The 26,357-nt window shown below is 44.1% G+C and overlaps 1 protein-coding gene across 2 annotated transcripts in view; it reads left to right on the top strand.

Moving 5' to 3' along the window:
• NPRL3 (NPR3 like, GATOR1 complex subunit) overlaps positions 1–26,357 on the top strand; it is a 343,712-nt gene that overhangs the window by 92,513 nt on the left and 224,842 nt on the right. The window lies entirely within an intron of this gene.

Here is a 26,357-nt window from a genome sequence, read left to right as displayed (position 1 = left end):
CTTCCAGAGGGATATTCTATCTGGACCTGGAGCTTTGCCCGATTTTACCGCCTTAATTGCTAAGATGGTCTCCGTTAAGTTAAAGGTTAAAGGATTCTCATATGGAGCTAGCCTAATTTGTTTTATTACACAATCTTCCTCATCTCCCTTACAGGAATAGAGCAAGGAGAAGTGTTTAACCCAGATACTTTCTTCAAGAAATCTGTCTTTTGCCACTGTAACCCCTTTCGTGCCCCTTGCAATGAGGCTCCAGAAGGAGGTCTGATCATTTAGTTTGCAGGCCTCGAGCAAATCCGACCAGACTCTCTCGTCCCATTCCATCTTGGCTAACTGGACAATTTTTTTATACTGTGTCCTCTTAGCTCTAACAATATCTAATTGGTTTCCTTTCACGGCTTTGACAAGATCTGTTTTGGCTTGTCTACAAGCTTGACTGTACCAAGGATTTTCCTGTGAAGGGGACTGGCGATCAAGGTCCTTCCTTTTTATCGCCTTTGTCAAAGTAATGCCGAGTTCAGTAATTAACTGGCCATGGGTCTCCATAACGAGGGAACTGTCAATAGCAGCATCAGCGTCAACTAATGGGGTCATATGTTTAACAAAAAGTTGATAGATCTTCCTGACAGTACCCCCATTGCCCAGCACCGCGGGCCACTTCAGACACCTGCGATTGTTGGATTCTAAATGTTCATGTGAGGGTATAGAGTCCATACTATCTTTTGCGCTAGAGGGAGTAAAAAGTGAGTTTTGAGCGGACAAGGAGAGTGGAAAGTGATCACTTTCGGTACGCTTATCCACCTTTATGTCCACTAGCATTGGCCATAAAGCCAAGGAGACTAGGATATAGTCTAGATGGCTTGTACAGTCCCCTCTAGCAAACTTTGGTCGGGTAGGACAGTCAGAGGGAAATCGCCCGTTACATGCACGTAGTCTATATTCTAGTGTCATGCTTAGAATTTGTAGGGCACTTGTTGTGCAGGCTACTTTATGCTCTGCATCAACATAAGGAATGTTATTAACACTATCCTAGTCCCTATGGACATCTTCCAGACCTAGTATAGGCTCAAAATTCCTATTGAAATCACCACCTATAATTAGCATAGGATTGTGACCAAGCTCCGAGATAATGTTACATAGCTGCGTTATTACTGATGACTCCTTACAGGAATTATGCGGTCTGCTACAAATATTGATCACATAGAGTGCGGGTCCTTTGTTTTTTTTTAGTTCTATGATCAGTATATCGGGGTTTTTTAAATCTTTTTGTTTAAAAGTGACCCCCATTGTGATTCTAGCCCAAATCATCAAGCCCCCAGAAGGTCTACCGCCATATATGTTGACAGCTGGGATAAAAAAAGACCTATACCCAATATTGTAGTAATTTTCTAGCCCCCAGGTTTCTTGGAATAGAATGAGGTCCCCGCTATCAAGATATTGATGCCAAGTTGGATCAGGCAGATTCTTTTTTTATTCCTGCAATGTTCCAGGAGATTAGCCTAACCTCCCTTATTTCATTACTGATCACATGCCCAGAGGCCATAATAGTACTCTCAGGAGCAGCTAGTATTGGTAAATCTGCGTCTGCTGGACAAGCCATTATGGTAGCTGGATATGTAGCGCTAAGAGTATATTGGGTCTCGTCATCTAATATAGGCAAAGATATAGGCAAAGATATTTCACTAGCCAGTGGGTTGCCCAGTATCGCTGCTAGTTCCTGCGATTCTTGCCCTTGATAGTTAGATGGGTCAGGAACATTGAGGTTGGAAGTTTGACTAACGCTATTCAGCCTTTCTAGATCCTCAAGTACATTACAGTTTCCCATCCTATTTATCTCTTCCGTGGGGATATCATTTATGGAGGCAGTTCTCTGGGTTATAGAGTCGCATGCTCTGGGGTCATCAAGTGCTATGCTGCATACCATATTGTGGCCCATCTGGAGTCAGTCGCAGTCATTTAGGCCTGACAATATCCCAAATCTATTTTCTAGGCTTATCCCCCAATCATTTACTGGAGCGCCCGCATCCCATCTGTGTGCCCCTGTATTCCACCTGGACCTTGAAGTATTAGGGTGTGCTCCCCCAGATCTATTTCCTAAACGTATCCCCCAATCATTTACTGGAGCACCCGCATCCCATCTATGCGCCCATGCATTCCACCTAGGCCTCAAAGTATTCGGGTGTGTCACACTTTTCTGCTCACCATAGAAAAATTCACGGGTGAGGGGAATAATAGTTCCACTCCTACGTTGGGGGGGAAGAATGTTTGACAAGACATTAGGTAATACAGCCGTGTTAGAAAAATTCAACACTACACAGTCACCTTTGAACTTTTTTGGTCTATTCCCTATCCATGCTACCCTCCTAGCCGTCTTGATCTCCCCAGCTAGCTGTTGTTTCCCCCATGGAGCCATCTGCATGTTACCTGACAGCCAGTGTAGTGCCTTGCTGGTCAGAGATTAAACGGATTCTGACTGGCCAGGTGGCAAGACGGGTACATTAGTCAACACCAACACCAAAGGTGAAGCCTCTACTATAAATTGGAGAGAATCTGTCTCCAGGCACGGTGCAGTTGATTCAATTGGTCTTGTTGAAGGATCTTCTCTTGTCACTGCATCGTTATCTGAATTTCCTAATACCTGCCCAGGGGGGATAGTCAATGCGGCATTTCCGCTGCCCTCTGTCCCGCTCGCAATATGCTCGTTATTTATGTCTGCTAAATTTGATACTAGGGTTGTCATACTACCCACCTCCTCAGCTATCTTGTTCTGAACCCCGCCCAATCTTTTTACCTCAGTAGTGAGCTTATCAATTTTGCATACCAGCGGTTTGATAATAGCCTTTATCTTGCAATCGATCATGTCTGCTATCCTATCAAAAAGCTCATCACCCATAATTTGCCTAACACTATCTTCCTCATGATCCATACCTATATCCTTGGATTTAGGTGGCGGTGTAACCCTTTTTCTCCCAGACCGTAGCCCCCCACGCTTAAGCTGTGTTTTTCTACACATCCTGACTGCCCTCGTTGCGGATACAGGGGGGGGGGGCTTGCTCAATTATCACATCCACCTGTGTATCAGGGTCAATGTCAACATCCGTTTCTGCCTCCGCCATCAGCAGTGCACTTTGGTCAGAAATTTCATTAACATGAAGATCAGTGTCAGGGGCGTCTGTTAGCAGCATGCAGTGATGCAGCCATCGGTGGCGAATCAGAGTTTTGACTCGGGGTAGAGGATGGGAGATTGGCTCAGTCCTAATGACTAATGAATGTATACGGGTCCTGCACTCTACTTAACTAATGTTTTTAGTGTTTATACGATATGTGTGCTGTGTTGGATTAGTGCCTGCACACTATTGCAATGATAGAGTATGTGGCCTGGTTCCGAAGATCACCAGGGCTCTAACACGCACAACAATGAATTCAAATTCTCCAATAGTACATTCAAATCAAATTTTATCAAAAATATCAAAGATGAAATATCACATTTTCATATTGTTATCATTCATAGTTATTTATATAATAAACACTTATTGTTCCATTGCATCATCATGTAACAAATTATATTACATTGTCAATATAATAAAAACCCAATGCATTTCGGGGCTGAGGCCCCTTCATCAGGGGTCTATTTAAAGGAAAGAAAAAAGAAGAAAAAGGAAACTCAGTTACTTTTGATGCTTACGAGGATTACTAAATTTCTACAGCTTGTTAATTTAACGGTTCTTACCACAAAGGTAGGGTAACACAACAAATCCTATGTTGGTTTATATTATTGTGTGGCAATGGTACATCTAAAAAAAGAATTTTTGAATATCGTGTTATTTTTTCAACTATTGAAAAATATACGGCATTTATTTGATTAATCGAGTTAGTCAGTTTACCTGAGTCTTTTTTGCGCATTAAATATCTGCAAAAAAATATTTTATTTGTAGTTACTTAAGGGTAGACCAAACTAGATCTTTTTTAACCACGTAACGCGTTATCTTACAGAAAACGTTTTCATTTGCTCACCTGTGCGTATTCTGATGGACGCATAAATGAAAAATCCTGTATGGATTAAAAAATATACAAGTTCTAATAAGCATTTTTTCATGCGTTCAGATAGATCTTGTTTCCGAATTCTCTGGAGTTATAAATGCAATTTTTACCTGCGAGCCTCGTGAGCAGTATATTGGTCTCGCTACTTCATTATGTGTTTTCCGCTGTAAATAAAAGGATAAACTCATTCAGAAGCCTACTCTTGATTATTAGAGACGATGCGATGCACGTTAGTGCTTGCTCGTATTTTTGGGCTTACCGTTTATGCGGACCGTCTCGCTAGATACGGCGTCCTGAGAAGAGTATGCCGACCGGATCTTTCTCTAATGGTATTAGTCCTTTCTTTAATGTTTGTTTACTGTCGCACGATGTGCAACAATAAACGAAGGACTTATTCAGATTGTACTGTTCGGTCGCCATTGGTAAATGGTGAAAATCAGTTGTTTACTAATGAATACGAACTTATTACGCGATAGGCGGTATTTATTTAGAGTGATACCACTCAAGAAGTAATGGAATATATGTGTGCGATTGCATACATACAACATGATTGGAGAAGCAGAAAATAGAGTGAATAGGTGAAGTTTAGAAAATCTTAACATAACGCAACTAATAATAAAAACATTGTTCAACATACATCATCCTACCTATTTACAATCTTATTCATTGAAAAAGACCCCTTTTAAACTCATGCATGTCTGTATGTATTTATACGTGATATAAGGATGTGAGTTAATGTATTATTGTGTCATGTATAGATACAAATCACTGTGGGTTCGAGTCCCTAGGGGGGTCATCTTAATCGAAATTTACAAGAAACAAATCATTTCCATTTTATCATTTAACCCATTTGGGGTCAATGTTTGCAATTTACGTATCCAAAAGGCTTCCCTCTGGAGAAGGATTTTCGCATTATCCTGTCCTAATTGCTGTGGGATAAGTTCGATGATTTGAAATCTCAATTGGGCTATTGTGTGGCCTGCTTCCATCCAATGTTTAGCCAGCGGAGAGGTATAGTTCTTATTACGAATCCGACTTTTGTGCTCGGAAAGTCGCAATTTCATTTTCCTGTCGGTTTTCCCGACGTACAATAGTCCGCAGGGACATTTAATTGAATAAACTACATGCTCTGAGTTACAATTGGTGGTGTGCCTGAGTTGGATTTTTTCACCAGTACGCGGGTGTAGTAGGATATTGCCCAGTATAACATTATTGCAATTCTTGCAATTGAAGCATCGGGTTCAATCAAAATAACACGATATTCAAAAAGTCTTTTTTTAGATGTACCATTGCCACACAATAATATAAACCAACATAGGATTTGTTGTGTCACCCTACCTTTGTGGTAAGAACCGTTAAAAATTACAAGCTGTAGAAATTTAGTAATCCTCATAAGCATCAAAAGTAACTGAGTTTCCTTTTTCTTCTTTTTTCTTTCCTTTAAATAGACCCCTGACGAAGGGGCCTCAGCCCCGAAATGCATTGGGTTTTTATTATATTGACAATGTAATATAATTTGTTACATGATGATGCAATGGAACAATAATTGTTTATTATATAAATAACTATGAACGATAACAATATGAAAATGTGATATTTCATCTTTGATATTTTTGATAAAATTTGATTTGAATGTACTATTGGAGAATTTGAATTCATTGTTGTGCGTGTTAGAGCCCTGGTGACCTTCGGAACCAGGCCACATACTCTATCAGTCCTAATGACTGCCTTCTTTCACTGTTGATTTTGGTTACCACCTGAACCAGATAGTTTTCCATCGCATTGGACGCGGGGGCTGCAATTTTCCTAGGCATATTATACAATCGCACAGATTAATAAAAGGATTGATGCCGAGGAGTGATCAATGCATAGAGTGAAGGAGGCTGAGTTCAATAGAGTCCCTTGATACAATACATTCAATTAAGCAATGCAGTCTTACTTCATGGATCTGTCTCTGGTACAGAAAAGGCAGAGGTCCTGGCCCAGTTCAGTCACGGACAGTCTCGGACTGTCTAAGATTGTCCGCCCTTTGTCCGGGCTTAGTCCGGCGACCCGCTCGCGTCCCGCGACGCGGGTGAGGTGCGGATTTTGAAGCGCCTCCGGGCGCTGCTGCTGGCGTGGGCGGCTCCTGCCGCTGGTGTTCCTGGGAGATGCAGTCCCCACACAGCGGCCGCGTCAGGTCGAACTGCGGCGGCGGGTGGACCACAAGGCAGGGACCCAGTTAGGGGTAGCGTCCTCTCGTTCTCGCTACCAAAATGCCCAGAAGCTCGGTCTGCAGGGGAGAAAGTGAAGCACCAGCTTCACCGGTAAGGCGCGGATTTTGAAGCGCCTCCGGGCGCTGCTGCTGACGTGGGCGGCTCCTGCCGCTGGTGTTCCTGGGAGATGCAGTCCCCACACAGCGGCCGCGTCAGGTCGAACTGCGGCGGCGGGTGGACCACAAGGCAGGGACCCAGTTAGGGGTAGCGTCCTCTCGTTCTCGCTACCAAAATGCCCAGAAGCTCGGTCTTTCTGTTGAGTTTGCAGCTCCCGTGGCCTGGACGCCAAACACAAGCCGCAGAGCACGAGAGAAGCGGAAACCACTTCGATTTGTGGCGTTTAGATTGTTTCAGAGTAGAGTGAAATAGCATAAAGTGGAGTGGTGTAGTGAAAAGTGCAGTGGCATAGAGTAGTGTCATAGAGTGCACTGGCATAGAGTGGGGTGGTACAGAGTAGAGGGCATTAGTGTATAGTGAAGTGGCATAGAGTGCAGCGTTGCAGAGTTGAGTGGCATAGAGAGGAGTGACGTAGACTAGAATGGTGTAGAGTACAGTGGCAAAGAGTGCAGTGGTGCATAGGAGAGTATATTGGAGTACAGTGCATTGTCATAGAGTAGAGTAGTGTAGAGTAGAGAGGCCTTGAGTGAATTGGCATAGAGTGCAGTGGTGCACAGTAGATTAGAGTGGTATAGAGCGCAGTGGCAAATAGTGGATAGTTGCAGAGTGTGGTGGCATAGAGTGCATTGACGTAGAGTGGTGTAGAGTGGTCCAAAGTAGAGTGCAGTGGCACAGAGTAGGGTGGCTGCGAGTTTAGTGTTGCAGAGTAGAGTGGCTTAGAGCGCATTGGTGTAAAGTGCAGAGACGTCGAGTAGGGTGATGTAGACAGCAGTGGCTTATAGTACAGTAGTGTAGAGTAGAATAGGGTGGTATAGAGTTCAGTGACCAAGAGTGCAGTGGTGTAGAGTCGAGTGACTTGGAGTTCAGTGACGTAGAGTGGCATAGAGTTGTACAAAGTAGAATGCAGTGGCGCAGAGTAGAGTGGCAAACAGTGCAGTGGTGTAGCATAGAGTGTTGTAGAGTGAATTATTTTGAGTAAAGTGGTGTATAATGCATTTGCATAGAGTGCAGTGGCGTAGAATAGGGAGGTATATAGTGGTGTGGAGTTGCACAGGGAAGATTGCAGTGGCATAGTGTGGATTGGCTTACAGTGGAATGGCTCAGAGTGTAGTAGAGTAGCTTAGAGTCCAGTGGCATAGAGTAGAGTGTAGTGTCACAGAGTGCAGTGGTGCAGTGTAGATCGGAGTGGCTTAGAGTCAATTGGCTTAGAGTGTCGTAGTCAGAGAAATAAAAGTAACCACCAAGCTCTCTCAGAAGGCAGAGTCTGACATTTGACCTCTGTCTTTAAATGCACAGCAAATGTGACAAGATAAGAACAATAATTAAAGATCTGTTTACAGCAAGCGAGTACTAGTTGAATAATACGGTAAATAATGTTTGAGCAACGGAAGAGACTAACTCAAGCTAGACAGCCTAAAACAAATAAAGCCAGCAAATGGAAAGCAAGCAAATGTGAGTTACAAAACACGAGACCAAAGGTAAGCAATGGGCGAAATGCATTACCTGGGCCGCTTACTGAATGTCCCCAAATGTTGTTACCAAACAAGACAACTGCGCTGTCTGGTAGGTGTCGACCTAAAAACATGGTGATATGTGTATGTGCACATTGAAAGACACTTCATTAAAGTTAACTGGTCATCTTTCAGTTGCTTATTTATGTATTTGGTTGTGAAACTGGTCCTAAGGAGGTGAAATTTAGCCCAGGCATATTACCATATATAAAAATTACTAATGAATAAAAAAATCTAAAAAATGTGCCTCATTATGCTGTATAATTTGCCTTTTCTTGCTGCATAATTTAGTCAACCCTCCCACACATTTTGGTGCGGCCTTGCTGCATAATTCCACTGGCACTGCCTATAGGGTAAAGAGAGATTGACCGAAGGGTAGGTCTAACATGTCAATGTGTATGTGTCAGTTTTTTGGCTGTTTATGGCCCTGTTTTGTGTTCTAGTGGCCTGGTTTTTATTTTTGTTTCATTTTCTGGAATGATCACAAACATTGCCTGCAGCAAGCTCAAATCCATGCAGTCTTCGATCACTTGGAAAACAATTATACTGTACAGCGTGCCTTTACAAGTTAAAAACTGCACGGACCTCCAAACATGGACCAATTTTTATTGCTTACTAATTTGCTAATGGGAGCCGATTTTATTTTGGTGCCTGGGCCTATTTTCAGTCCCAGTCCGAACCTCAAACCGCTGTGTATAGCTTTGTCAATCCTATTGCCTTGTTTCTTTTACTGTTGGACTTAAACTGAAAGTTAAGGGAGAGGATGTAGCCTTACGGGTAGCGCGGTCGACCTCTGACCTGGGGAACCGGGTTCGAGTCTGGCAACAACGCTCAAAATCCTGTGATTCTGAGCAAATCACTTAATCTCCGCGCGCCTAACCAAAATGAATGTGTTCATCTGTAACGAAATTGGTGCTCATGTAAAGCGCTCTGATACCTGATATCTTGGGTCTAGTTCGCGCTATATAAAACAATAAAAAAATAATAATAAAAATAAATTTCTAAGCGCTCCTTGTGTCAGGGCAGAGGAGGCACCTTAGACACTGGAAAATAATGTGCTGAGGATCACAGGTTTGGTCCTGAACTCGGATCTGCAGGCCTCACAGACAGTAAACAGGTCGCTTAGCCACATCTCTTATCGCCTCCCTGTTCAAGGCTATGGGCGGGTGAGGCAGTCTGCTTGCAACCCGGAGATATCAGACACCAGCGTGGGCTCCTAATATGACCCGCGAACCAGGATTCTTGAAGTGAAGCACTTTAGTCGTTTCTGGTCTGTTCTAGAAGCTGAGAAACTGAGCGCCTTCCAGTGATGATGAATAACTGACGGGCCTTCCTGGAAGAAAAGAGAAGTAATGGAAAGACAGAAATGAGTGTATTTGCATATTTAAATATGTGCAATTTAAAGTGTTTTCTTGTCTCACAAAGCTGCATCAATTACTCTTGTGTGTGAAACTCAGATTGCTGCTCTAGGCCATGTGTTATACTGAATTAATTTCCCATTTAAAGAAAAAGACCATTCATCACCCAATCAGTATGTTGCTTTCCATACCTCGGCCTGATCTTCAGGAGGAGGCTTTCTTATTTGTTACACACATTTTTCGATATGTTTACCAGTTGCTATTAAAGTGGCGTTTTTGGTCTGTTGGGTGTCTAGGTCAGCTGTTTATGGGCAGGGCCACTAGAATTATGCGATTTTGCGCCTGCAGCGTTTTCTGCATAATTATGGATTTGTCGCAGTTGCACATAATCCATCATCTGCAGCATAATCTGTCAAATTTACCCACAAAAAGTTTGGTTCTAGGTCAAACTGATCAAAAGTTAGTGAAACCTCACCAGCACGGTCTGCAGCACAGTGGAAGGACCTTAAAAAACGTTGACTGGTCATCTTTCTTTTGCTTATTGCTGTATTTGGGTGTTAAACATGTGTTACTGAGGTGGAACCTTTGCACAGATAGTGAGAGCATGTTTAAAAATGGCACAATATATAACTAAGACTATCATAAAATGTGCTGGTTTAGGCTGCATAATTTGCCGCTCCTTGCTGCATAATTTAGTCAACCGTATGCATCATTTGGCCCTCCTCTGCCACCATATAAGATACTGCCCCATAACTAAAGGCTTGCCAGATGTCTTCATGTCAGCAAGATCACACGTTTTCAGTACAGTGCTTTAAGTTACCACATCATTGCAATCCTGGAGATGTAATCTTGGTTCAATTCAGTTGAATCAATTGCACCAACACCTTATTCATTTAGTAAATCGCACAATTGGAAAAGGTACGGCCGATAACATGGATTTATCTAGCAACACCCAGTAAGTGCTAGGACCAAATAGTAGGTTAAAAGATATTCAGTAAATCCAGCACATCAATTTAATGTTGTTCAACAATACCTTTTCCATATTGTGTCACTGCACACAAAGACCAGCCATATGCAGACCAGCATTGGTGCCGCTCCAAAACTCCCAGTCCATCCTAAATTTCTCAACTAACTCTCCTCCGGTAGGAAACACGAACAAACATAGATTGGGAAATAATGGGTTTGAGGGACAAAAGGCTCTATCTTGACTTTTTCAGACCTCAGAGTATATAGTGTCAATCTCTCTGACACTGTGAATAAAATGAATAAGTCAGAAAATTTGAGGTCATCGGTCTCTTTGAGTGAAATTCAAGTTACAGATGCTGTTGCTAGAATAAACATAGTTGATTATAGCGGTTTCCGTGGTCTGGAAGAACAAGCATCGGCCAACATATGTTTCGCGACTTTTAATATTAATATGCCTCTTCTTCATGGCCTAATAATTGTTTATATATGATCAAAGAATATTAAAAAAGTGGTATAAAACCAGTGCCCACTAATTTATGGAAGAGGTAGCGCATCTTCCAAAACCATACATATGAGAACAGAGAAACAAAATAATGAAATGGAGATGACAAAAGAAGATAGAAGAAATGTGACTACATAGACAAAATATCATAAAGCATATAAATCACACAATCATGAGAAGACCACCCAAAGCAATGTAAAGATGGCTCCTCAGCAAAGAAACTAGATAACAACAAATGCACTATGTAGGGATAAATTAGTAAATAAAGTTTCCAACGTGAGTGCAAATATGTAAGAAGAAGTACATTGATTACAATCAGATTCCCTTTAAATATCTCCACAACAAAATTCTGTGTAGTATATGTTAAAGATCATGAGTCTCGAGTCTTCATTAGTGCTCTTTACTCAAAATCAAGACATGGTTTACTTGTAAATAAACTATAAAAGTTCTTGAATGTAATACATAGGTGTATACCTCACAATTTGTGTTTACAGTGATGAACAGCCTGGGTTTGTCGTCTAGTTGTAGTTTAGATGCTCGTTAGAAAGTCACAAGTTTCAGGGATTGGTTTCGGCCTTGTTAGTTCGCGAGTGTGGGCCATTTGTGTTCTTTGAGACATTGATGTACGGGCCCACATCTGGTCAGACCCCTGGCACGTGATCTATGGGGCCCACATCTGGTCAAACCCCTTGCACGTGATCTATGGGGCCCACATCTGGTCAGACCCCATGCACGTGATCTATGGGGCCCACATCTGGTCAAACCCCTTGCACGTGATCTATAGTGCCCACATCTGGTCAGACCCCATGCGCGTGATCTATGGGGCCCACATCTGGTCAAACCCCTTGCACGTGATCTATGGGGCCCACAACTGGTCAAACCCCTTGCACGTGATCTATGCGGCCCACAACTGGTCAACCCCTTGCACGTGATCTATGGGGCCCACATCTGGTCAAACCCCTTGCACCTGATCTATGGTGCCCACATCTGGTCAGACATATGGTGTACGCATGGATATGCAAGTACATCCCCTGAATGAGGCACTCCGTGAGGGATCAAAACAATGATTCCAAAGTTATTTTTGAAAAAAGTCGGTTTATTTTTCAATCATGGTTATATGAAGATTCTCAATGATATTGTCGTCATATCAATGAAGGTGATTCAATGCATAAATGGTAAGTACGAACTCCAATGCATTTCGGGCTGGACGCCCTTTATCAAGGAGAGTTCTAAGAAGTGGCGGGAACCGCTACTCCGGCCGGTGTGTCCAAGTTGGACACACCGGCCGGAGTAGCGGTTCCCGCCAGACCCCATGCACGTGATCTATGGGGCCCAAATCTGGTCAAACCCTTTGCACGTGATCTATGGGGCCCAAATCTGGTCAAACCCCTTGCACGTGATCTATGGGGCCCACATCTGGGCAAACCCCTTGCACGTGATCTATGAGGCCCACATCTGGTCAAACTCCTTGCACGTGATCTATGGTGCCCACATCGGGTCTAATCGCAGGAACACAGTTATGGGTCAATTCACCTGATAGAATGAAGGAAGAGAGAGGACTAAGAAGTAGAAAAAACATGGAAGAGAGGGAGAGACAGAATTGAGAGGGTGACACAGAGAGATCGTGCGTGGGGGGGTTATCAAGAACTGAGTGCACAGAGGTTTTAAAATAAGAATCCACTGAGTGAGTAAAAGGAGGGAAGAGAAGGAGCATACACGGCTCGCCAAAGGAGCCAGACTGCTAGAAGGAAAAACTGCACAGGATAGTAAAGGCTGCAAGCCTGTGGGGAACATGCAGTATATTTCATTACATGTGTGTGCAATATTTTCGATTAAATATATACCCCCTTTTTAAGATAGAAGAAACTATATCAATGATCTAAAATTAGATTTTTGCTACTGCCAAAAGGGGTTAAATGGGTTGAAAAAGCTTGAGTCTAGGCACTTGATGAAGCGACTTGTTCGCCGTGCCTGGTGGCCAGGGGGTTTATTGTTCACACCCTTATTGCATTTTGCAAGGACTGGAATTCAGATGGCCTTGTACTTAAAATGTATTCCTCTGACGCTGCGTAATCGCGGCTAGTACTCCCAATGAGGCCAAACCAAGGAGAAGAGTGGAAGAAAGGGCATGTGTGGCAGTTGTGGCCAAGTAGCCCACTAATGCTTGAAGCACTTCGTATCCAGGCGCTTTGGCACTATGAATGCCTCTTAGATAGAACAGCAGTATCTGCTTTTTCACTATAAATGCATCTAAGCACTATAAATGTATAGAAGATAGCACAGCAGTATCCAAGCTCTTTGGAACTGTAAATGCATCTAAGGCAGTAAAGTATCATCTGCTTTGGTCGTATAAAGGAATCTAGGCACTATAAATGCATCTACAATAGTACAGCATAAACCAGCTGAGTGTCCCAGGCAGGGGCTCATAAACGTTGCAGAGTCTAGCCCGCTAACGTATTTGCGCCTCGACGAAGCAAATACCGACGTCATGCTGATGGGTTCCAGAGGCTGAACATTGATCCCATTCGACTGGCTTTGCTATAATTTGTTCCCCCTGTTGTTGATAATGCTAGGTCAGAAACCTGCAGAGGCGGGACATCTTCAAATTAAGAGCTCCCCTTTTTCCCTGAGATAATAAGACAAACCTTGTGTTTTATCAGTTCCATTGTGAGATCCTCCTGCTATTTGCAACATACCACCATATTTCCTTTATCCCTGCAATCGAGCTCTCGCTCACCAACTAGACTATTGCAATGGAGTCTGTGGAGAGCTTCATAAGAAAAAGTTGTGTAAGCCCCAAACTGTCCAAAGGTTTGCCACCCTCTTCATCCTCAGTTTAGGAAGCGGTCATGTCTCCTTTCTTGATGCCACTCTGGTGGATGCTGGTCAAGCAGAAGAGTGAGTTCAAACTCCCTTGCCTAATTATGAATAATACCAGTTTATTGAGTACGTGTCTTTGATGGTTCTATTGTTGATAAAAGTTGGCGACCATTGAAATGAACCTGATAAACATTGCATACCCCCATTTCTCAAACACTGCCTGAATGTGCATTGACCGTACATTGTCCTGCAATAGCAGTCCACGAGTCAACTACCTCTTAAATCACTGTTGGCAGCATCCATGCATTTGTCAACTGTATCTCTGTTATGGACCCTGTACAGGACAGGGCTTCCTTTGGTTGGGCTAGCAATATACAAATACCACATACATATATCCTTTGGTGTTGCCACAAATATTAATAATATACATTTAAACAACACAGCTTCCCCTCTTTCTCAAGGCTGCTGCATATGACGTGTGGTCATTACTACAGTAAGCATTGATGTTATCCATGTAGCAAAGGTGAATGTGTCAAGCCATCATAATATGTAAGTTTATACGTCAGAATTCAAAGGCACCTGATTAGACGGCGCATTGTCACACACATAAAGGCCTTGATAATGCTCGACCTCCGCGCAGCGTTTGACACTGTAGCCCATTCCATCTTGCTACAGTGTCTACACGAAGCTGGGGTCGTAGGAGCCGCCCTGAACTGGCTGCAGTCATTCCTGACGGGGCGCTGCTTTCAAGTTCAACAGGGGTCCTGCGGTTCCTCCGAGGTGCCTCTAGACCAGGGAGTGCCACAGGGCTCAGCATTGAGCCCTACACTTTTCAATCTTTACATGGCCTCCCTGGCCAAGGTTGTCCAAGCATTTGGGGTGGAGTTGGTGTCTTACGCCGACGACACTCAACTGCTTATCTCGCTGTCTCAAAACCCCACAGGAGCATCCTCCAATTTCAAGGCATGCATGCAGGCCTTGGCCGACTGGATGGATGCCCATTGTTTAAAGCTCAATGGCTCCAAAACCGAGGTTTTGGTGGTGGGTGGGAAGAGCAGTAGCTGGTCAGCCGATTGGTGGCCATCCTGTCTGGGCGCCACTCCTGTACCAGGTGAGGAAGCAAAAAACCTAGGATTGTGGGTTAATCCCACACTGTCCTATGAGGGTCATATTAGACGCCTTGTGGGGAAGTGCTTTGGGGTCCTGAAGGTTCTAAATAAGACTCTGGATCTGCTACCCCTGACTGCCAGAAGGACGATGACGCAGGCTTTGGTCGCCTCTCGGTTGGACTATGGGAACGTTTTGTTCCTTGGTACCACCGAGAGGAGTATGGGCCGCCTGCAGGTCATCCAGAACGCGGCTGCTCGCCTGGTGCTGAGGAGGCCGAGGGGAGCCAATTCACAGAAGGCGCTTGATGCTCTCCACTGGCTCCCCATAAAGAAACGTGTTCTGTTTAAATGCCTGCTTATGTGCCACCGGATTGTCTGGTTGAGGGCTCCCGCCTATCTTCGGGACCTAGTCTGCAGATACGAGCCGCTCGGGAGGTACGGGGCTGCTGACGGTTCCGCAGATAAAGAGATCCAGAATGGGAGGGCGGTCGTTTACATTACTGGCCGCCCAAAACTGGAACAAACTCCCGCTGGCTCTAAGGCTGGAGAGCAGAGAGGCAATATTTCGGTCTCTGCTGAAGACCCACTTGTACACACTGTGAGGCTCTGGTGAGGGGGTTTCCTAGTGAGTTTTTTGTTTGCCACTTCTCCATAGCGCGGGGACACGACGTGATGGCGTTACTGAGCGCTCTACAAAACCCTTTATTATTATTATTAAAGATTGATGATGCTAAAATAACCTGTTTATTGTTAAATGGCTCCCCCAGTATAAACTCTTCCCAGTGTTGCTTTAGATCCCCCGAAATAGACTCCTTTTAAATGTGTGATCAGAACCTCCAAGGTGACTGTCCAGTGTACCATCAGTTAACACCCTTTAACTTTTGTCTAATGTTCTGCCAGGTTCTCCAATAAAACCTCTTTCCATTGTTCCTTCTGCTCCTCCATTGTAACCTTTGTCCAAGTCTGCCACCCTATACAATGCAGACACCATGCAAATCTTCGATCAGCACCCCAATCTATAACCTCTGTCTAGTGATCCACCGCCTCTCATGAACTGGCCCCTCTCTAGTGGATAATCAGCTGGGGAAACAGCCTTTGCAACGTGGGCCAAGCCACACGTGTCATTTCCACGCAAGCGCAACCACGCTTGCCTTAACCACGCATATGCCTGGTTAAGGTAGTACGCAGTCTAGATGCGCGGATGGGCGGGCACAGGAAGAGGAAGGATCGGGAGAGGACACGGAATGGTAAGTGGTGCTGGGGTTAGTTTTAGGGGTGGTGGTAGTTTTTAGGGCTCGGGGTCAGGTTGTTTATTGGCCAAGGGTCAGGGTTTTAGGGCTCAGGGCGGAGGGGCTGGGGTGTGATCATAACCGCACATCCCTTTACCAATCATGCCTTGACCACGAAATTGCGTTGTTCACATGCTTTTGTTGTTTGGGGTGCGTTGTAGAGGCACGCGTGGTTTAGCCATGCCTGGTAAAGGAATGCGTTGTCCAGATGCATTCATTGTTCGGGCTGCGTTGTAGAGGCACGCGTGGTTTAGCCATGTGTGCTTCTGTCAGACAACCAATCAGCTGCCCCAATATAAGGTTTGTCCCTTATTCCATCAGTTCCCCCAGTTTTATCTGTTTCAGCAGCATCCCCATTTTAATTCTGCTTCATCAGTGCCCCCAGGACGGCCTCTTTCAAAGCTCCATTGCTTCCCCCACTTGCAGAGGACATTACCGTGTTCCCTAACACCTTTTCTCTTTCTAGTAGTTATCGGTGATAATGCCGGAAAAGGTTGTAACAAATAAACTCATCCAGCTCTATGCATAGTGTTGTAGTCTTTTGAGAGTTTTATCAAAGTAATGTAATGTAGTGAGTAAAATGTTGGTGATTTAACATAGTGATGAGAAATTAACCAAAAGTCACAGTTGGAGCTTTACCTCGTGTACGAGGTAGAGCAGTCGTTGGGCCTGTGAGGAGCTCACCCGGCTTCATTCTCAAAGCTAGCTACTTGCATCTGTAATTTGGACTCGCATGCTATTTTATTTTGGAGTGCAAAACAGCTTTTGTAATGCAGAAAGATTGGTTTCAGACTCGTAAAAAAATTTACGCACACCGAGGATTCATTGTGAGTAAATCCACTCCTGATGGGTTGTCTTTTGAGGACGGGTGTGGCAGGTAAATTTGTGACACTATACACACCTGCACATTTGGGGTTAATCACAAACTCCCCTAAAGTCCCTCCCCGCCCTGGAAATAGAGATTTAATGACGACACGGGCAAGAATAAACACCTTTCGGGACCAGGAAGTGGGGAGGCACTCTCAAAATTGATGGGGAATAGAGGTACAGGTTTCTGCACCTGATTTGGTTTTTCTCATGCAAAGTCATATTTTTGTCTGAGAACAACGAATTAACTATATTTTTTTAAGGACTACGCCTGAAACGCTGCAAGGGCCACACAGGCTCACAGCTTAATGTAGAAACATTTTGTGAATACAGAACTGTTTGTACACTCGTAGTTATTGAAGATTGGAAGCGCAGGAGTGCAGATTAACAACTGTTTTTCAAGAACGAGGCCTACGTTGTAAGCGTGACTGCTACCGATACCAAAGTGCTGTGTCACGGTTTCTTAGGAGGGACGAGCCACTTATCAGAAGGCCCTGCACAGACCAGCTTGCATCTCCGATGACTCATCAAACAAACAGGCTCTTGGAAGTGCTGCGTCATGCTTGCTTTACTAGTCAGCTTGGCCTACTCGTATGCCGAGTCAGACTTCAGTAGAGAGAAATCTTTGAAAAACATGCTTTTGCCGATGCTACCTCTACGCCCGGGGCAGTTGTCGTGTAGGCCAGATAGCCAAGTCATTAAAAGGTCAAGATACAATTAAGTTGCACAGACCAGTTTTGTAATAGTGACTCAATTGGACACCTGTACATCAAGGAGAGCTTCGACCTTCAAGAAGTCAGTGCAGAGCATAGTTATTTAAATGACGTAGCGCAATGTTTGTCAAACAGTGACCAACATCTACATGGTTGTAATAGGAGCCACACAATTAGGAAATATTTTTGTGGTTATTTGGAGGAGGCTGGTTGATTGTGGCTACTAAAACGTACTGTTATTGAAGGCAAAACACATCTCCAACAGGCCTGATTCACCAAGTGCACCTATCATGACCAACCCCCTTATGCAGTCGGTTCTTCCTCTCCATGTATACATTAATGGGTGTTCACTTGATACTCATTGTCCATGAGGGTTAACGTGAGGGACCTTCTGATGTCATCAGGTCCCTGGATGCGTAGTGCTGGGGCGGCAGGTCCATGCCCTGCGTGAATCAAGAATTGGGTGTACACTTGATGCTTGCGGTCCATTCAGGTGGAATGCGAGGGACCGTCCGTTGCCGACAGGCCCATGATACTCGTTCACGGGGGTGGAATGCGAGGTACCTTCTGATGTCAGAAGCCCCCTTGGTGGGTAGCGCAATGTCATCAGCACCACCCCCTGCACAAATAAAATATTGGGCGTGACCTTGGTACTCGTCCATGCGGATGGAATGTGAGCGACCCCTGATGTCAGCGGGACCCTGGTTAGGCAGTACAAGGGCACCAGGGACATATTCAGCATGAACAAAGTATTTAGTGTGCACTCGGTAATGGTTATCCACACCGATGGGGTGTAGCGGGCCTTCTGATGTCAGCAGGCCCCTCGTTGAGTAGGACAAGGGCATAAGGGCCATAAGTCTGCATGAATAAAGTATTGCGTGGGCGCATTATACTTGTTGTCCATATTGGTAGAATGTGAGGGACCTTCTGGTTCCAGCAGGTCCCTGGTTAGGCAGAGGAAGGGTGGCAGCACCATGCACTACTTGAATAAAGTATTCTGTGCACTTTATACTTGTTTGAATATCATCACACATTGTTATTTAATAGATTGGCTACAGCGGTACGGGCAAGACGGGACCACGCAGTTTCTCATATTTGAGCAAGATTTCATCACCACGATCGACTGGTGGCAGGCCAGCAAGAAACATTATAGATCTCCCCCAAGCCTTTAAGAAGGGATAATCATGGGCTGCAAACCGTTTTTCAGCATTTCCTCCTGGGCCTCTGATCCATAAATAGCTGTCTATCTTAGCCCTCTAAGACGCAAACAGAATGATTAATATCCAAAACCACCAGACAGAACCCAGTGTCAAGGATAGTACTCGCAAAAACAACAAGTGATGGACTGAATGTGGATCAATGTCACACACTCCCCCAGTCAAAAGATCTGGGCCCAAATCCATCGTTTTTTTGCACTCCACACCACCCCGGGTTAGACAATGGCGATATGCAAATCAGCTCTGACCCTGTTGCCCCATGGGAACAGTCCAGTCCGAACTACAAAAGCCATGTCCTTCCCAGAACGGAATCAAGCATCCGAAGACCGGACCGGTTTCGAGGTAACACCTCTCTTCAGCCCGGCTAGCTTGACTCCAAGTGGTGTGGAGTGCCTGGGACCCACGTCTGGGCATCCCCAGCGCACTTAGGGCGGCAATTGCAAAAACAACAAGTGATGGACTGAATGTGGATCAATGTCACACACTCCCCCAGTCAAAAGATCTGGGCCCAAATCCATCGTTTTTTTGCACTCCACACCACCCCGGGTTAGACAATGGCGATATGCAAATCAGCTCTGACCCTGTTGCCCCATGGGAACAGTCCAGTCCGAACTACAAAAGCCATGTCCTTCCCAGAACGGAATCAAGCATCCGAGGACCGGACCGGTTTCGAGGTAACACCTCTCTTCAGCCCGGCTAGCTTGACTCCAAGTGGTGTGGAGTGCCTGGGACCCACGTCTGGGCATCCCCAGCGCACTTAGGGCGGCAATCCCCTTTTGTATCGCTTTGTTTGCCCTAAGTGTGGCAGGGTATGCTCAGACGTGAGTCCCTTGCTCACTTGGCCACTGGATTCAAGATAGCCTGGCTGATGAGGATTATGAATCCGAAACCGGTCCCAGGATGCTTGTTTCCGGTCCAGGGAAGACATGGCTTGGCAGTTCGGGCTGGACTGTTCCCATAAGGCACAGGGTCAGACTGATTTGCATATGGCCATGTCTGAACTGGGGTGGCTGAGTGAGCTAAAGAATGGTGATGGATTAAACCCAGATCAGTTGACTGGGGGTGAGTGTTTGATTTGCTCAAGCGCTCCGTCCATCATCCCCTTTTGTAAGGATAGTACTCAGCATCTTATCAGATCGATTGAGACGTGAACCTGAGTGACATAATCAATGTTTGACCATAACAAGCTACAGACTACAGATTTTAACCTGATTCAGGACTTTTCTTCTGCCAACATTTAGATACTGCGTAACATCACTTTGAATACATTTGAGTAATTAATCATCAATTGAAAATACAGAACTCCTGATGAAGGCAACTCGCCGAAACGCGTTGGGGATTCGGTTTTGTATTTGGCGATGAAAATCAATTGTTGATACATGTACTAGAATATATATTAGAAGCTATCGTGATTGGTTGTATATATATGTGTAGAATTCTATGAATTATTGTTAAAAAAAAGTAGAATTTTAAGAATTATTGTTAAAAAAAGTATATAAACTGTAAAAGAAAAAACTATACAATATTTATGAGAAAAAAAGACAATTAAAAAAAAGTTTTATAAATTCATATACCATGGTGTTAGTCAATCTATTAAATAACAATGTGTGATGATATTTAGAAAATATACACATAACCCGGTGTACAGGTTAGATTTCTAAGAAGTGTAATATCCCTACCAGGGTTTATCCATTTAGGTAGGGGCCTCTTTCTTCCAAAACACTTTATACTTGTTGTCATATGGTTGGAATGTGGGGGGGCTTCTGATGTCAGCAGATCCCAGTTAGGGAACGGAATGGCGGCAGTGCCATGCGTGATTAAAGTTTTGTGTGTGCGGTTGATACTCATTGAAATGAGAAGGACCTTTTGATATCAAACGGATGGTACGCCTCTACCTGGGATCCTGCATTGATCGCATTTTAGAAGGAGCTTAAAGAGTACACCATCTGAAATACTATTTTTTCCATTTTAACAGCTAATAAAAGAGTCAAGGGTCAAATTCAAATGCTTATTCAGAACTTAAATGCATCTATGTGGGCTCTGTAAGGAAGGCAGACTGCACATGCGCTAGTATATCTTCTTTTTCGCCGTCACCCTTTCACCATCACCCTGTAACACCAGTGTGTAAATGTTGCCAGTGACTGTCATTCTGGGTTCCAAGCCGGGTGCAGCAAAGTTATTGATTGCTGCTGGCATTCGCTGTCTGCCCCTGCATGTTGTTTGCTGCTCTTTCGTGACCTCTTGGTTGCCTTTGATGCAGTTGAGTATTGTGTCCTCATTTCACTTTTGAGGAACAGTGTGGTCCTTGGTAGTAAGCTTGTTTCTTTCCTGACCAAATGTTTCCATCAGTTCAGATTTGGGGGCACTTGTACGGTGTAAGACCGCACCACAGGGTGCCGAGTGTTCGATCCAGGAACCTGCTTCGTTAATTTTGTTTATGGATTCTCTGATGGCTCCTATTACCCAGGGGGCATCTCAGTATACCATGTACCCATTTATAATTAAGGCTCTACACCAGAAAATCACCTTTACAATTGAGGAAAGTGAATTCCATTGGTGAGCTCTTCCCATACTCTGTACTTAAATATGATGAACTGATAAAAGAAGGGAATCATTAAAGAGCATAACTCCCCTACCACATGGGAACATTGATTGTTCAGCTTATAAACAGTATTGATTGAAACAATAAATATATTTCTATTTTTTGGGACACTTTTTATGTATCTGATTGTTTAATTTTAATTAAACATGATGATGTAGTGAGTGATATATAGTTTTACCAATTGATTATATTTCGTAAGTCTTTTCAAGCATTTGTCTAGTATCAAGTGTATATGTACTTATGAGAAAATGTACCAAAGACATTGTATCAACTTGTGGTTAATTTAAAGGGCTATTCATTTGAGTCTTGCATATTGTTACATTTGGCCCTTTTTGCAGGGTCACCCGCAAATGCTTTGTCTTCACCTTCCTGAACCCATTTTTTTCACGTTTATGACTATGTGGATTTTACCACTGCTAATAAGTGCTAAAGTACTTGTGCTCTCTCCTTCAAGCATGGTGAAATGGGCTTACACCCAATTGGCACATTTAATGTACTTGTATGTCCCTAGTAAAGGGGTACTATATGTAAATTAAATGCTGCTAGTGAGCCTGCAGCACTACTTGTGCCACACTTAAGTCGCCTTTTAAACATGTCTCAGGTCTACCATTGTAGCTTGTGTATGGAATTTTAAACTGCCATTTCGACATGGCAAAGTAAACCTTTTGCCAGGCATACATTTTCTTTTCTAATACTTATAAGTCACCCTTAGGGTAGGTTCTAAACAACCCAGAGGGCAGGGTGCAGTGTACTTAAAAAGTTGGAGAGGCAGGAATTTCCAAGCACCTGTGGGGGGTGGAAACCTCCCAAATCTTCTCTCTACTTCAAAGTGGGCAGCTAGTTTAATTATTCACCAGTTGACAGCAACAGGGAATGGGAATGGGTAGGATGATATGGCGTAGCATGAGTGGGATCTGGGCCTGGTAACCCGCCCCGAAAGGTAACACTCTCGGGAGGGAAATGATTCATCATCTTCTGTATTGGAACACCCAGCCAGAGCGGAGCGGCGTGTCTTCACAAGGCCTGTCCACAGAGGAGCTGGCTGTTCAGGCTGCCGATGTCCAAACTCAAAATTGAGGAAAAGAAATCTAAGGCAGAGAGAGCCTTGACTGAAGAGAAATTGGAAATAGAGGCTCAGAATAGGACCCAGACTCTTGAAAGGAGCCTCAGAGCTGGATTTTAGAGCCAGACAGACGTAGTCCAGCAGTAAGGGTGGCAGCATACCCGCACTGCCCTTTGGAGACAAGAGGGTCCACATTCCAAAGGAGCCAAACTTTGTTGTGAAGATGAGATGACATTGACAAGTGGTTAAAAGCCTGTGAGGGTGCTCTGGAGATTAATAGGATTCATGAGGAGGTCTGGGGGCTAGTCTCTGGGGGCACATGCTTCGCAAAGGGAGTGAATCCCTACTGGCCCTAGAGACGGGGGACAGGATGAGGTCTCCCCCTTGAAGGACATCCTTGTCAGGAAGTATGGTCTCACCCCAGAAAAGTACAGATAGGCGTTTAGTGACAGACAGAAACTGCCCCATTAGTCTTGGGTGAATTGTGTAGAATCCTTTTGCAAGGCCCTGAATGGTTGTGTGAAGGGCTTTGATGTGCATGATTACAAGGGGTTGTACAATTAGGTGACGAGAGAAAATGCTTTATTCTATCAGTGGTGTTTAATATCCTTTTAGCATATATGTACTGATTAATTATGTTATATTTAATGTGTAATGGTGGAATAATGTATTGCAAGCATTCGCACTTTAATGGTCGTAATGACTGAGTAAAGTTTAATGAATGAATGAATGAATGAAGAGAGTACATGTTCAGTCTTTGTTTTTCAGAGCTGCTCCAACACCTGATTGATAGTAATCTCATTAACACCAGGGAGCTTGCTAAGGATGCGGACCTCTGGCTCAGCACCAGGGGCCATAAGAAGGTACCAGGGAGTGGCCCAAGAAGGGTGATTCAGGTTCCCCCAGCAGAGTGTGGGGAAGGTCAAAGGTGACCCTTGCAAGTTCCAGAGTAAGGTGAGGGGAAAGAGTTCCCAAGCCCCTTCTGAGAAACAGGCAGGGGGATTTCTGGAGGGCGGTGGTCCAGCACGCCCCATTTCCAACCCTACTGCTTTCAGTGTTCCCAGTTAGGAGACAAGCAGGGGGACTCTGTCTGTCTTAATAACCCCCCGCTGGTGGGAATTCTACAGGCTTGGCCATTGTGGGTTAGGGTACTCGCCCCTTTCCCCTGCTTGCTTAGCCACAGGGTACTTACCCTAGTTTGGAGCACCAGTCTCAGGATACCACCCCTGAACTGGGAGGAGGTTGAGTGAACATAGGGTGCCTAACACCTGGGGATGTTGCCCCCCACTCTGAGAAACATCAGAGGTCAAAGATCCATCAGTAGCCTATAAGGAACTCCTAGCCAGCACCAAGGCTGAAAGAGATGCCTATCCAATTACCCCACTTGGAACTTCCCCCTGGCAGTGGGTGGTCTGGGGCCTGGTTCTTAACACTGACACCTGTCATTGGCCGCTGTTGGTTACTGTCCTGTTAGGCAGAATGTTCCTTGGTTGAGGACAGAATTCTGACCCAAGACGCCGAGGGGGCCACATCATTTGGTTGGCTATGGTGGTACTGTCTGCCTACTGGGATGCATTTTTTGACCAAGTTAAGGTTGGGTGCTGCACAGATGGGGCCCACAAGTGAGTAGAAGGGTTCCCTATTGGCCTGGTCAGTGGCTCAGATGAGTGTCGATAGAGGGATCCAACTGAATTTGGACAGTTGTAGAACTGACAAGTGCCCCTTCATAAAGGGCATTCGCCAATGTTCTATCACCTTAGCAGGAAAGCCCATCAAGGTATTGATTAGTCTACCCTGGCTTTTGGCTGGAGTGGGGGGGGGGGTTATGCTGGACTTGGCTCTTTCTGCATGGTCACTGACAAACCTTTTGCCTTCACTCTTGTGTTTTCTGAACCCATTTGTGTAGCTTCCTAGGACTTTGCTCTCTTTAACACTGATAATCAGTGCTAAAGTGCTTGTGCTGTCTCCTTTAAACATGGTAAAATGGGCATACGCCCAATTGGCACATTTAATTTAGTTGTGTCCTCCAAGCGGGATCTCGCCACCCTCTACAAACCAAGATTTAAGGTACTTTGCTTGGTGGGCCTAATTTGGCCCCTGTATCCGGCCTGCACTCCATCGCAGTTGGCCTGCACTTGCAATTTTGTCCCGGTTTGGTGCGACCAGGTAAACACAGTTGGCACCTTGTGCTTTTAGGCACTATTTTTAGTTAAATGTTTAAAATTGCACATCTCCAGTTCTACTGATGGGGTGTTTGTCGATTTGGTTCCAAAAAAGTTTACATTTTACTCTATTTTCCTAAATTGGTGTGGGATTTTTATGTTGTATTTCACTTTATTGCTGTTTGAAATGCTGCATACATTCTTTACACATTGCCTCTAAGTTAAGCCTATCTGCTTGTGCCAAGCTATCAGAAGGTTAAGCACAGGTGAATTTGGGGGTTGTTTGTGCCTTCACCCTAATAGAAATTGTGGTTGCTGCTTGAGTAGGGTTTCCTTATGATGTGTGCATGTACATAAGAAACAATGGAAATGACATGAAACACTATTAATAATATGGGCTAAAGTTGTTTAACGTAATTAGAAATACTTGTATACCTTGGTTGGGTCAGTTGGGTACCAACAGGAAGAAATACTGACAATGTATGGTCCAAGGAGGCCATTTAGGTAATTAATAAGCTATAATCAGGGCCACTAGAATTATGCGACTTTGTGGCTGCAGGGTTTCCGCATATTTATGGATTTGACACATTTATCACATAATCCATCATCTGTTGCACAGTCTGCAGAATTTAGCAAAACAATTCTTTCTAGCTCAAACAGACCAAAAGTTACTAATTAGAAATACAATGACGTTTGCTTTGTGGAAGGCCTTTCGCAAAGGTTGATTGGTATCATTTCTGTTTTTCATTGCTGTTATTCGGTGTTAAAACCAGTACTATTAAGGCGAAACATATGCCCAGACACTGTTACTAAGTATAAAAATGACAAAATTATGATGTAGTACTATCACAAAATGTGCCTCATTACGCCACATAATTTGCATTTTCTTGCGGCATAATTTAGTCACCCGGCCACATAATTTGGTCCTCTCATGCCCCTACCACAAATTAGGGGCCCAGGCTATAATGCACCTGTAGTACGGCAGATGGAAAATTCGCAACATTTATGATGGAGTATCACGTCCTCCATTCCAAATTAGGTCATTATTAAGTGGCCCTTGCTATAATGCATTTGTGCCATAGGTTCATGTCCTCCAAACTAAATAAGGCCATAACTCAGTTGCTCTGGCTAAAATGCACCTCTAATACTGGAGATGCAGCGTTCACCACATTTGTGCCGTAGGATCATGTCCTCCAAACTAAATAAGGCCACAATTCAGTGGCTCCGTTTATAATGCACTTGTAATGTGGCGGACAGGACATTTACCATCTTTGTGCTAGTGTCATGTCCTCCAAACTCTGAATAAGGCCCCAAGTCTCAATCCTGCACTCTCAAGGCCCAGATGCTCGGGTCAGGCTTCATTTAAATCTCAGAGTAACTCCCTCCATCAATCAGGTTTAGAAAAAAGAAAGCTGAAAACTCTTTTCTTTATATTCGTCTTCAGGTTTGGTTTTCTTTCGCAATGGTTTCGTGTTGATCGATGAAACGCTTTTATATTGTTAAGTAATAATTTTAACAAACCAGATGAATTGTTCAATTTCTTTTTAAGTATAGTGTTATTGGTTTAAACGTGTGTGCATATGAGTCATGAATTTAATGTGTTCATGTTCTCTTAGATTATTGTCGGTGTTCTAATCAAGTATAAAATATCAGCATTAAAATACGAAGGGCCACATGTATGTTCCTTTTATAATTCACAGAATATGGCCTTTTGCACCTGCACAAAAGGCTTTTCCTGTGTACCAAACCGTATTTGCGATTCGTAACC

This window comes from Lissotriton helveticus, chromosome 10 (assembly GCF_964261635.1).
Source record: "Lissotriton helveticus chromosome 10, aLisHel1.1, whole genome shotgun sequence".
Lineage (NCBI taxonomy): Eukaryota > Metazoa > Chordata > Amphibia > Caudata > Salamandridae > Lissotriton > Lissotriton helveticus.
Note: the sequence above shows the minus strand (reverse complement) of the source record. Positions and strands in the feature narration are given on the sequence as shown.